At 48.6% G+C, this 13326-nt stretch overlaps 1 pseudogene; it reads right to left on the reverse strand.

Annotated features, from left to right (window-relative positions):
- LOC133769603 (prefoldin subunit 6-like) lies at nt 1–729 on the reverse strand (annotated as a pseudogene).
- Nucleotides 730–13326: the final 12597 nt, after the last annotated feature.

Here is a 13326-nt window from a genome sequence, read left to right on the forward strand (position 1 = left end):
TCAGGCCTTCCTAGGAGCCTCTGCCTGGGCCGCCTGGGCCCTCTGGAACTCCTGCTGCCATGGAGCAAGGCTCTCCCTCTGTTGCTCTGACAGCCATTCAAGGTCCCAGAGCTGAGATTCGTATTGCTTGATTTCAGCTGTGACACAGTCCAGCCTCTTCCCCACTGTGGCCCAAGACTGCCCCAGCTCCTGCTTAACCAGCACTGGACCCAGACATTCAAAGACTAGGGGCTGGGCCCGTGTTATAGTAGGTTAAGCCTCTGCCTGCAATGCTGGCATCCCATATGGTTTGAGTCCTGACTGCTCCACTTCCAATCCAGCTCCCTGCTAATGCCCTGGCAAAGCACCAGAAGATGGGCCCCTGCACCCATGTGGGAGACCTGGAGGAAGTTCCTGGCTTCAACTGGGCTCAGCTCTGGCTGTTGGGGCCATTTGGGGAGTGAACCAGTGAATGGAAGATCTCATCTCTCTTTTCTCTGTCTATAAGTCTGCCTCTCAGATAAATAAATAAATGTTGAAAAAAATAAAGAAAAAAAAAAAAAAAAAACAGAAGAAGTTTCAAGACCAGGTTGGATCCCTCAGGCAGAGCCAGTTCCCCCTTCACCACAGCAGTTTCGGTTCGTCGGGCTTCCAGCTTCTGCCTCCCTGGCGTGGACACACTCAGGTCCTTCTGTGGCTCTGACACGCCTCCGCTTCTCCCTGCAGCTTCTTCTGGCTCAGCTCAGCCATGGCCGGGATGACAGCCGGTGGGGGGCGGGCTGTCTCTTCCGATCTCTGGAAGGTACTGAGCCTCCCCCCTCCCCCGCCCCAGGGGGGCCTAAGGAAACGACAGCACTCCTGAGAGGCAGTCCTTTGGGCTCTGCAGCCTCTCCCTGTCCCAAAAGGCAAATCTAATCGACCCCTGAGAGTGCAGGGCGAAAAGAGATGCGAATCCTCTCAAAGGATACCCTAACCTACTCGCATTTTCCCTTCTGTGTTAATCAACCTGGAAGTAAACAAACCTCCGTTGGTTTTTAAGTTTGTTTTAAACAAATGGGTGAATTTTAAAAATATATATATTTTATATACTTAGAGAGAGAGAGAGAGAGGACACGCAGCTCCTGTCTGCTGGTTCACTCCTCAAATGCCGACTGCGAACTCAGTACAGGGCTCCCATGTATGTGGCAGGAACCCAGCTGCTTGAGTTCTATCACTGCCTCCCAGGGTGTACATCACCAGGAAGTTGGAGTCAGGAGCCAGAGCCAGGGCCGGGGGCTTCCTAAGCGGTGGCTGAACCGCTAGGCCAAGCACCTGCCTCTGTTAACATTTTTGAAGAAAAGCAAAGTGCATCTGGTTGGATAGAAAATCGGATGAAAGAAAAAGGTACAAAATGAAGACTGAAAGGTTTTCTACCCACTCGGCAAAGGTAATTACAGCTGGCACATTATTATAGCTTCTTCTACAACAACAGTGACATTCATTTGTGTCTATGTTTTGTTACTATGAGTAATGCTGAGACAAACATCCATATTGGTCATAAGTCTTTGCATATCTCTTGATTATTTTCCTAAAATTAATTCCTATTTTTTTTTATTTGAGAGACAGAGACAGAGCTAGGTGGAGACAGAGAGACAGAAAAAAGAGATACAAAGAGAGCTCTCATCCACTGCTCCACTCCCCAGATGCCCACAGTAGCCAGTGCTCGAATCAGCCTGGCATCAGGAGCGAGCAGAGCTAGAACTCTACCCCTGGAATCTGAAAATGAGATGCAGGCATCCCAAGTGGTGTCTTAACTACCACACAGAATTACTAGTTTGTTTGTTTGTTTTTTTTTTTTTAAAGATTGATTTTACTTATTTGAAAGAGTTACAGAGAGAGGTAGAGACAGAGAGAGAGGTCTTCTATCCATTGGTTCACTCCCCAACTGGCCGCAACAGCTGGAGCTGTGCTGATCCGAAGCAAGGAGCCAGGAGCTTCTCCTGGGTCTCCTATGTGGGTACATGAGCCCGAGGATTTGGGCCATCTTCTACTGCTTTCCCAGGCCATAGCAGAGAGCTGGATCAGAAGAGGAGCAGCTGGGACCAGAACCGGTGCCCATATGGGATGCCGGCACTTCAGGTCAGGGCTTTAACCTGCTATGCCACAGCGCCAGCCCCTGCTAGTTGTTTTTTTTTTTTTTTAACAGTGTACATATAATACTAACTCTAGAAACTCTCTTTTCTTATCAGGAAAAAGAGAAAAAAATGATGTGCTTAATATCAGCCTCTTTGTTTTGGTCAACACTCATGGATAAATGGGAGCCTGGTGAGCTAGCACTGGCCATCACTTTTGGTAAAACTCAATCTAACACAAAGGTATATGGGACATGGCCAGGGCTTTCAGTTTCATTTAATGTTAGTAGAAGACATAAGGATAACTGGCTGTTCACTTGAAGAGAAACAAAAGTGATCTTTATTCATTATGCTAAAATAAATCCCAGATGCACATGAGATGAAGCCATAGAAGCACTAGACAAGATCATGGGGACAATTACTTTTTTTCTTCTTCTTCTTCTTTTTTTTTTTTTTTTTTAATTTGACAGGCAGAGTGGACAGTGAGAGAGAGAGAGAGACAGAGAGAAAGGTCTTCCTTTTTTCCGTTGGTTCACCCTCCAATGGCCGCTGTGGCCGGCGCATCTCAATGATCTTAAGCCAGGAGCCAGGTGCTTCTCCTGGTCTCCCATGGGGTGCAGGGCCCAAGGACTTGGGCCATCCTCCACTGCCTTCCTGGGCCATAACAGAGAGCTGGCCTGGAAGAGGGGCAACCGGGATAGAATCCGGTGCCCCAACCGGGACTAGAACCCGGTGTGCCGGTGCCGCAAGGTGGAGAATTAGCCTGTTAAGCCACAGCGCCAGCCGGGGACAATTACTTTTTTTTTTAGATTTATTTATTTGAAAGTCAGAGTTACAAAGAGAGAGGAGACACACACACACACAAAGAGAGAGAGAGAGAGAGAGAGAAAGGTCTTCCTTCCATTGGTTCACCCCCCTAAATGGCCGCTTCGGCCAGAGCCATGCCAATCCAAAGCCAGGAGCCAGGTGTTTCTTCCTGGTCTCCCACGAAGTTGCAGGTGCCCAAGCACCTGGGCCATCCTCCACTGCCCTCCTGGGCCACAGTAGAGAGCTGGACTGGAAGAGAAGCAGCCGGGACTGGAACTGGTGCCCACATGGGATGCCAGCACCACAGGCGGAGGATTAACCAAGTGAGCCACGGCACTGGTCCCTACTTTTGTCTTTTACATGAAGTTCAAAAACTAGCAGACCTGATCTATGAGGGCAGCAGTTGGGGGAGGGGCAGTCTGTGAGGAGGGGAGGCGGGGAGGGTGAGCTGGGAACATCTGTCTGGAGCAGGACGCTGGGGACACAGCTGTGCTTCACAGAGTGTGTGTACGTTCCTGTCTGTAAGTCGCCCTCCAGTAAAACCATTACTAGAGAAAGAAATCCCGGAATCTCCAGAAATCAACAGAAATGAAGGCAGACTGACCCCAGTAGAGTGTTGTTTGTTCTATTATTTTTTTATAAAATGTCAGGATAACATAAACCATTTTTGCTTTTTTTTTTCTAAAGATTTATTCATTTAATTGAGAGGCAGAGTCACAGACAGAGGGGGAGACCAAGAGAGAGGTCTTCCATCTGCTGGTTCACTCCCCAAATGCCCACAATGGCTGGGGCTGGGCCAGGTGCAACCCAGGAATCTGGAACTCCATCCACGTCTCCAACATGCATGGCAGGGGCCCAAGCACTTGGGCCATCTTCTGCCGCTTTGCCAGGCCCTTAGCAGGGATGGTCGACACCCATATGGAATGCCAGTGCCACAGGCAGAAGCTTAAACTACTATGCCACAGATACCCACCCCCAACTCCCCACCTTTGTTTTGCTCTTTTAGAAAAATATTCATTTGAAAAAAAAGAACAGAGAGAGAGGAGACCCAGAGAGAAAGGGCTCAGCCAACTGTCAGTTGACTCCCCAAACTGCAACAACCAGTCCTGGGCCAGGTCAAAACCAGGAACCAGGAACCAGGAACTCCACCTGGGTCTTCTACGCAAGTTCAGGGGCTCGAGTCTTTGGGCCACCTTTCACCACTTTCCCAGGCGCATTAGAGGGAGCTGGATCTGAAGTGGAGCCGCTGGGACTTGAACCAGTGCTCTGATGTGGGATGCAGATGTGAGAACTGCAGTCTGGGGCTGGCACTGTGGCACAGTAGGTTAATCCTCCACCTGCAGTGCTGGCATCCCATATTGAGTGCTGGTTCTAGTCCCGGCTGTTCCTCTTCCAACCCAGCTCTCTGCTGTGGCCTGGGGAAGCAGAAGATGGTCCAACTCCTTGGATCCCTGCACCCACGTGGGAGACCCAGAAGAAGCTCCTGGGACCAGCGCAGCAGGTCAATAGGCTAATCCTCCGCCTTCGGCGCCAGCACACCGGGTTCTAGTCCTGGTCTGGGCGCCGGATTCTGTCCCAGTTGCTCCTCTTCCAGTCCAGCTCTCTGCTGTGGCCCAAGTCCTTGGGCCCTGCACCCGCATGGGAGCAGGAGAGGCATATGTCTTCTGAGCCTTTTGTGTCTTTTGTTTCAAGTTTTGAGTGCTTTTTAAATTATACAATTAACAGTAGATTGTGTGTGTGTGAGTTTTTGAAGGGCAGAAAAGTATAAGAAAGGAAAGAAAACCTGTTCTTGATACACCACTCATGAAAACCTCTTCACCTTGTTAGGTAGGAAGTCAGTTATGAGCTTATGTGTGTGTGACAGGCCTAAAGAGAAGACATCTATATGCATCTGCATCTCAAAGTCATCCTAACAAGGTTTCAGGGGAAGCCCAGATTTCGCATCCTGCCTGCCCTGCCCCCTTCTACCTGATAACCTGCCAGGTGGAGGCCCTCACCCCTCCTGCTTCCTGCCTGATAAATCTTCCACAATCTCCCAGGTGCAGCCCAGTATCTGCATGTCAAACACCCTGCTCCCTTCCTCAGGTCTGATAACATTTGCATCCATAAAGTCCTTTGTTTCAGACCTTCAAGAGAAGTTTTTCTATTTACATCCAAAAAGCCCTTTGTTCCAAGAGGAGCAGAGGTGGGGAAGCAAGACCCATCTCCTTAAAACCCCCAGCCTCAACTGGACTGCGCGCTCAGCTCTCTGCATCTTTGCTGAGCCGCCCGCCCGCCTGGCCTGGCCGGGTGTACTCTCCACTCACCCATGCAGCCCCGCTCTCCCCCAGTCTGAGGGACTGGGCACTCTCTCTCAGGCCCTGTCTGGAGAGGTGCCCATCCGTCCTTACAGATGTTCCTTCTGAATAAACCTTGCTATTTTACCTCCCACTACTCTCTGTCTCACGCCTGAATTCTTTCTTGCACGAAGACAAGAACCCTGCAATTTCTCCGGTAACAACCTGGGGGAGTCCACATTTATTGTCAGCCATTGTCACAAGCAGTTGATATTACAGGATCAGAGAACCTTATGGTACTGTCAACTTATAAGTTTTATTTCAAAGGCAAGCCAGTATTTGTTCCTTTACAAACTAGGATCTTTTATTCTTTTATTACAAAAAAATCCAGTTGTTGTGAAATACACAATGAAAACTTTCTGATTATTGCCAAAAGAGAAGTCATCCCATCTGAAGAAATCCCATCTAACATTTTTTTCTCATACTGCAGTCACGAGAACTTTGGCTTTTTATCAGATACTTTTCTAACATTAACTCCTTTCACCTATAAGTCTGTGCAGGGTGAAGCTAATTTAAAATCTTTTTACATAAATAGTTTAGGAATGTAATTGGTGGTCCAGATTCTTCGGCTCCTGTGGCTTTGGCAGCTGTCCCTGTTGAGGAACTGAATGAAGAGACACAGTGTGAAGGGGAACCCTACACCTGCCCCTCCCCCAGGCTGCATCCGCTTCCTCTGCTCTGATGTCAGACATTCCCATAGCGATGAAACCACCGGGTTATTTTGGGAGCCAATTTTAATGATCGCTCATTCCTCATCTGAAGGAAAAGATGCCTCCACAAGTGCAGGGTGATGCAATTGTAATTGCTCTGTGAGGATGTGGCTTAAATCAGACAGGATGTCAGACCCACCGCCTCTTTCTGGAGGGGAGTTGAACACAGGGACCCTGCGTGGCTTGGCGGATGTGGTGCTGTGACCCTCAGAGGGCTCCGTGAAAGAGCCAGCGGGGACATGCCAGCTTCCTCGAGGACAGCTGCGGAGAAGGAAGTCAGCTTCCTCTGGAATCTCAGTGCAGGATCCCGGATGTTCCGATTCTCAAGTCTGGAATGAGATTCAACCAATCTCAACTCTCTTTTCCAGGACAATGATTCAAATGCTTGTCACTTGTCATCATTGGTCTTCACTCCCCCCCCCCCCTTCTGATTTCTTCTCCCCAGTGGAAAATCCCTGCGTCATCCTTTTCTTGTCAGAAGCTTTGCAAAGATCACCAGCAGGAAATTTAAAACAAGAGTGACCCTTTGAGCTACAGTGATCTCAGAGTTGTAATCAGAACATGTGGGAGCTATACAGCCATCTTTTCTTTCTTCATGTTTATTCGTTTTCATCTACTTGAAAGGCACACACACACACATACACACACAGAATATCTTCCATTTGTTGGTTCACTTCCCAATTGTCCACAACACCCAGGGCTGGGCTAAGCTGAAGCCAAGAACCCTGAACTCCATCTGGGTCTCCCACATGGGCAGCAGGGGCCCACGTAGTGAGCCATTGTATGCTGCCTCTCGGGATGTCCTGGCAGGAAGATGAATCAGAAGGGGAATGGCTGGGACTTGAATTTGGGATGTGGGTGTCCCAGGCTTCACTGTTGCATCACAACACCCACCCTGGAGCCATCTTAGTCTGCCCATCACTCTTCTCTGATTCACTCTTCTCAGGGGTAGGGCAGCTTCTGGAAAGCTGAGAATTTGCCTGAAAAGAGTTTCATTTCCAACAACAATGAGCTATGCATGACACAGCCCTGGGTTTCTACTTATTTTAAGATATTGTAAACTATAATTATTGGTTCATCAGTGTGCTTTGTGTTTTTTTATACTCCCAGGGAGCAAAGACTCTCTCTTCTGTAATGTGCCGGAGTGCTTTAAGGGTACAAAGCTGTTATTGTTATTATAATGATAACATTGCTGGATGGGGATTACTGCTCAACCACGTACATGGCTATTTGTCCCTGCTCCTGTCCAGGCTTACTCTGAATAGAAAGGTCTCAGAAGCACAGTCGACACAAGCCTTCACCTTTACAGAGTGGGAGATTGAGTTAATTTGGGGAGTTTATTTATTTATTTTTAAGGATTTACTTATTATTTGAAAGAGTTACACAGAGAAAGGGAGAGACAGAGAGAGAGAGAGAGACCTTTCATCTGCTGGTTCACTCTCCAGATGGTCGTAACAGCCGGGGCTGGGCCAGGCCAAAGCCAAGAGCTTCTCCCAGGTCTCCCACATGGGTGGCAGGGGTCCAGTACTTGGGCCATCTGCTGCTGCTTTTCCCAGGCCACCAGCAGGGAGCTGGATTGGAAGAAGAGCAGGCGGGACATGAACAGGCATCCATACGGGATGCTGGCATTGTTGGCAGCTGCTTTACCCACTATGCCACGATGCCAGCCCCTCATTTTAGGATTTTAGAGCTGGATTATAGGGACTGTGATTTCTAGTATCCCAGCTTTATGAAGGGGAAACTCAGCCTCTGGGGGTCCTCCAAGGTCACTTTTCTTATTACAAATGGAACAGGGACATCATCTGAGTGCCAGGCCAATGCCATCTTGCCACATAGTAGATAGGTTTGACAAGTTTTGCTTGATAATTGTCAAGTAGATTGGATTGGCCATGAGCTTTTTCAAGTCTCTCCAACGATAGATACCAAGGGTCTTGGTAATTCCATAAACAACAATAAGTTAATTATTTTCTCTTTCACCATTTTTATACTAACCTTCCATGGGGTAAACAGGATATATCTTTTTTTTCTCTTTTTTTTGACAGGCAGAGTTAGACAGAGAGAGAGAGACAGAGAGAAAGGTCTTCCTTTTCCATTGGTTCACCCTCCAATGGCCACCGCGGCTGGCGCGCTGCAGCCGGCGCATCGCACTGATCCAAAGCCAGGAGCCAGGTGCTTCTTCTGGTCTCCCATGCGGGTGCAGGGCCCAAGCACTTGGGCCATCCCCCACTGCACTCCCGGGCCATAGCAGAGAGCTGGCCTGGAAGAGAGGCAACTGGGACAGAATCCGGCGCCCCGACCGGGACTAGAACCCAGTGTGCCAGCGCCGCAGGCAGAGGATTAGCCTATTGAGCCGTGGCGCCAGCACTAACCTTCAATTTCAAGTTATATCAAACCATATTTCATATAATTGCATAGACTTGAACATATCATAACCCACATTTGAGTTCTATGAGTTTGGGGCCAAACCTAGAAACTGACAAACCCAGATGCCCTTCAAACTTAGTTTATAAACTATTAAAAAAAATTTAGGTGGCTGCCATTGTGGTACAGTGGGTTAAGCAGCTGCCTCCCATAAATGGGCATCCCATATGAGCACTGGTTCCCATATGAGTCCCAACTGCTCCACTTCTAGTAGCTCCCTGCTGACAGAACTGGGAAGGCATCAGAGGATGGTCCAAGTACTTGGGACCCTGCTGCCCATGGGAGACCCAGATGGAGTTCCAGCCTCCTGGCTTCAGTCTGGCCCAACTCTGGCTGGGCCCGCAGATGGAAGACTCTCTCTCTCTCTTTCCTTCCCTCTTTCTCTCTCTCCCTTCCTCTTTCTCTTTAATTCTGTGTTTCAAATACATAAATAAATAAACCCCTAAAAAAGCAATTCTCTATACTGTCCACAGTGCATGAGCTCGGATTTAGGAATGTGGGGGTAGACATCCAGCCCAGCAGTGAGGACTCCAGTCAAGGCAGCTGCAGCCAGAGTCAGAGGGCGTGGTTGGAGTTCTGGCTGTGCTCTGATTCTGGCCTGCTAGTCTGTACTCCAGGAGGAAGCAGGTGACAGCTCAAGTACTGGCCTTAGTACTACTCATCCATCTGGACCGAGTTCTCTGCTCCTTCTCCAGCCTAGCCAGCCCTGGCAATTGCAGGCATTTGGATAGTGAATCCGTGGATAGGGGTATCCTTCTCTGCCTTTCAAAAAGAATAAATAGTTCTAGGGGGCCAGTGCTGTGGTGCAGCGGGTTAACGCCCTGGACTGAAGTGCCGCATCCCATATGGGTGCTGGTTTGAGATCCGGCTGCTCCACTTCCAATCCAGCTCTCTGCTGTGGCCTGGGAAAGCAGTAGAAGATGGCCCAAGTCCTTGGGCCCCTGAACCCACGTGGGAGACCTGAAAGAAGTTCCTGGCTCCTGGCTTCAGATTGACACAGCTCCGGCCATTGCAGCCAATTCAGGAGTGAACCAGTGGATGGAAGACCTCTCTCTCTTTCTGCCTCTCCTCTCCCTGTGCAACTCTTTCAAATAAATAAATAAAATCTTTTTAAAAAATAAATAGTTCTTACTGATTGAAATTTATGGAGAGAAAAGCCTTTCCTTTTCTAATTTTCCATCATACAGGTGGGCACAAATTATATATTTTCTCTTTCATTGTATATTTAGGTGGTTTCAGATTTTAGCTATATAACTTATACCATACCATGGTATTAATCATTCCTTTATATAGCTTTCATATTTCCCCAGAAAATATTCATGGAAGTGGGCTTATTGTGCCAAACTGTGCGAATTATTTTTTTAAAGATTTAATTGGGGCTGGTGCTGTGGGACAGTGAAGTAAAGCCTCAGCCTGCAGTGCTGGTATTCCATATGGGCACTGGTTCTAGTCCCGGCTGCTCCACTTCCAATCCAGCTCTGTGCTATGGTCTGGGAAAGCAGTGGAAAATGGCCCAAGTCCTTGGGCCCCTGCACCTTATGGGAGGCCCAGAAGAAGCTCCTGGCTCCTGGCTTTGGATCAGCTCAGCTCTGGCTGCTGCAGTCATTTGGGGAATGAGCTAGTGGATGGAAGGTCTCTTTCTCTCTCTCTGACTCTGACTCTCTCTGTAACCCTGTCTTTCAAATAAACAAAATACATCTCTAAAAAAAGATTTATTTATTTGAAAGAGAGTCAGAGAGAGCTCTACCACATCAAGTGGTTGACTCCCCAAGTGGCTGCAACAACTGGGGCAGAGTCAGTCCAAAGCCAAGAGCCAAGAACTCCATCCATGGGTGGCAGGAACTCAAGTCCTCGACCCATTGCCCGCTGCCTTCCAGGCATTATCAGGAAGCGGACAGAAGGCAGGGCAGCCAGGACTGGTGCCAGGCAGAGTGTTCTGGCTGTGCTCCTGGTTCTGGCCTCTTGCTAATCTGTACTCTGGGAGGACACAGTGATGGCTCAAGTGGTGGCCTAACTGCTGCACCACAAGGCTGCCCCCTGAGAGAATATTTTTGAAAACCAAATTGCTTTCTAGAAAGCCTTTAAGAAATGATTCTCCTTCCAGAAGATTAGGTTATGTGATGAAAACCCACACATCCACATTGATTTAGCTCTGTGTGCCAGTCAGTATTATTTCATGATTGAATTTAATACAACAATCCGGTGCAGTCCATAGCCTGATTCTTATTTTATAGAGGAGTCAACAGAGGCCCAGAGAAGTTAAGTCATCAGCCCAAGACCTGGAATTAACTCCTGGTCCTTCTCTCTCAAGTTTATGCTCTGTTTTGTTTTGTTTTGGGGGCTTTTGGACTGCAAGTGTCAAGGTTTGAGTTCAGTGTTGGCTTGGGTTCCTGAACCACTGTCCTCATTGGCTGCCCTCTACCAGGCCCTTATCTGTTTCACATAATAGAGCCATGCACATGCTGGATGAACCACATGAAATTTCCCAAATTCAAACACTTTTCAAACTAGAAACCCAGCAACCTCCTATGTGTCCAACTTAATACTTAAGTTGCAGGGTTTATTGCACTGTGTTAAATACAATACAGTGGAGTCTGTCTGGGTCTCATCTTTGCAGTCAGCACTTGGGTTAGACACTCAGGAAAAGAAGACAGATCTCGGGAATCACCGCCCGTCAGAAAAGGAGATGAGGAGAACAAGCTCTCCTACCTTGAACTGTTTTACCAACTTTAACCATGGAGGCAGTTCTGATCTAGATTAGTAGACCATGTTGACGATTTTTAAGTTATGTGTTGGGGCCAGCACCGTGGCACTGTGGCAAAGCGAGTAAAACCACCACCTACAGTGCTGGCATCCCACGTGAATGCTGGTTCGAGATCCGGCTGCTCCACTTCCAACACAGCTCTCTGCTATGGCCTGGGAAAGCAGTAGAAGGTGGCCCAAGTCCTTGGGCCCTTGCACCCACGTGGGAGGCCCAGAACAGGCTCCTGACTCCTGGCTTCAGATCGGCGCAGCCCCGCCCATTGCAGCCATTTGGGGAGCTCTCTCTCTGCCTCTTCTTCTCTAATTCTTTCATATAAATAAATAAATCTTTAAAAAAATTATGTGTTTATGTATTTGAAAGGCAGAATGACAGAGAGGGAGAGCCAGATCTTCCATCTGCTGGTTCCCTCTCCAAATGGCCACACAGTTAAGGCTAGCAGGAAGCTGGATCAGAAGTAGAGGAGCTGGAGCTCAAATGGGCACTGCTATGGGATGCTGGCGTTGCCAGTCAAGTGGCGACTTAGCCTGCTGTGCCACAGGGCAGCTCCTTGATGATGATTCAGGAACACTGCTCAGTGGAGACCAACTCCCAGCAGCGCTCACAGAATCCTAACATTTCAGGGCCATCACTGTGGCATAGCAGGTAAAGCCGCCACCTGCAGTGCTGGTTCGAGTCCCTACTGCTCCTCTTCCGATCCAGCTCTCTGCTGTGGCCTGGGAAAACAGAACATGGCCCAAGTCTTTGGGCCCCTTGCATCCACATGGGAGACCCAGAAAAAGCTCCTGGCTCCTGGCTTCGGATCAACTCAGCTCCAGCCGTTGCGGCCAATTGGGGAGTGAATCAGCGGATGGAAGACCTCTCTCTCTCTCTCTCTCTTTCTCTCTCTCTCTTTTTCCTCTCCTTCTCTCTCTGTGTTACTCGGACTTTCAAATAAATAAATAAATCTTAAAAAAAAAAATCCTGGCCAGCGTCGTGGCTCGTTTGGCTAATACTCCTGCGGCGCCGGCACCCCGGGTTCTAGTCCCGGTCAGGGCGCCAGATTCTGTCCTGGTTGCTCCTCTTCCAGTCCAGCTTTCTGCTGTGGCCCGGGATGTAGTGGAGGATGGCCCAAGTGCTTGGGCGCCTGCACCTGCATGAGAGACCAGGAGGAAGCACCTGGCTCCTGGCTTTGGATCTGCGTAGAATGCCGCCCATGGCGGACATTTGGCGGGTGAACCAATGGAAAAAGGAAGACCTTTCTTTCTCTCTCTCTCTCTCTCTCTCTCTCTCACTGTCTAACTCTGCCTGTCAAAAAAACAAACAAACAAAAAAGAATCCTAACATTTCTTTCTTTTCTTTTTAATTTTTTGACAGGCAGAGTGGATAGTGAGAGAGAGAGAGAGAGAGAGAGAGAGAGAAAGGTCTTCCTTTTTGCCGTTGGTTCACCCTCCAATGGCCGCTGAGGCTGGCGCATCGCGCTGATCCAAAGCCAGGAGCCAGGTACTTCTCCTGGTCTCCGATGCGGGTGCAAGGCCCAAGCACTTGGGGCATCCTCCACTGCACTCCCGGGCCACAGCAAAGAGCTGGACTGGAAGAGGGGCAACCGGGACAGAATCTGGCACCCTGACCAGGACTAGAACCCGGTGTGCCGGCGCCGCAGGTGGAGGATTAGCCTAGTGAGCCGCGGTGCCGGCCAAAGAATCCTAACATTTCAGCATTGAAAGAAACTTTCCATTTTTCTCAGGATGAAAGTGAGACTCCAAAAATTTCAATTACTTAAAATCTCAATAGTTTTTATTTGCACTAGTAAATATAAAACTCTATCAGAATCCAGATAGCTAATGGTAACTTATTTTGAAACATTAGTTTCAATTAGATTTTCCATGTTTCTTATTTTACTCTGATACTAAGTTTTGTGTGTTTAATATAAAGTCAGAATCACTTCTATGCACACATGCACAATTCCTTTTTTTCTTAAAGGTTTATTTATTTATTTGAGAGGCAGAGTTACAGAGAGAGGGAGAGACAGAGAGAGAGGTCTTCCATCCACTGGTTCACTCTCCAGACGGCTGCAATGGCCAGAGCTAGGCCAATCCAAAGCCAGGAGCCAGGAGCTTCTTCCAGGTCTCCCACGTGGGTTCAGCGGCTCAAGCACTTGGACCATCTTCTGCTGTCTTCTCAGGTGCATCAACAGGGAGCTGGATCAGAAGTGGAGCAGC

The sequence above is a fragment of the Lepus europaeus genome, chromosome 11 (assembly GCF_033115175.1).
Source record: "Lepus europaeus isolate LE1 chromosome 11, mLepTim1.pri, whole genome shotgun sequence".
Taxonomy (NCBI): Eukaryota; Metazoa; Chordata; class Mammalia; order Lagomorpha; family Leporidae; genus Lepus; species Lepus europaeus.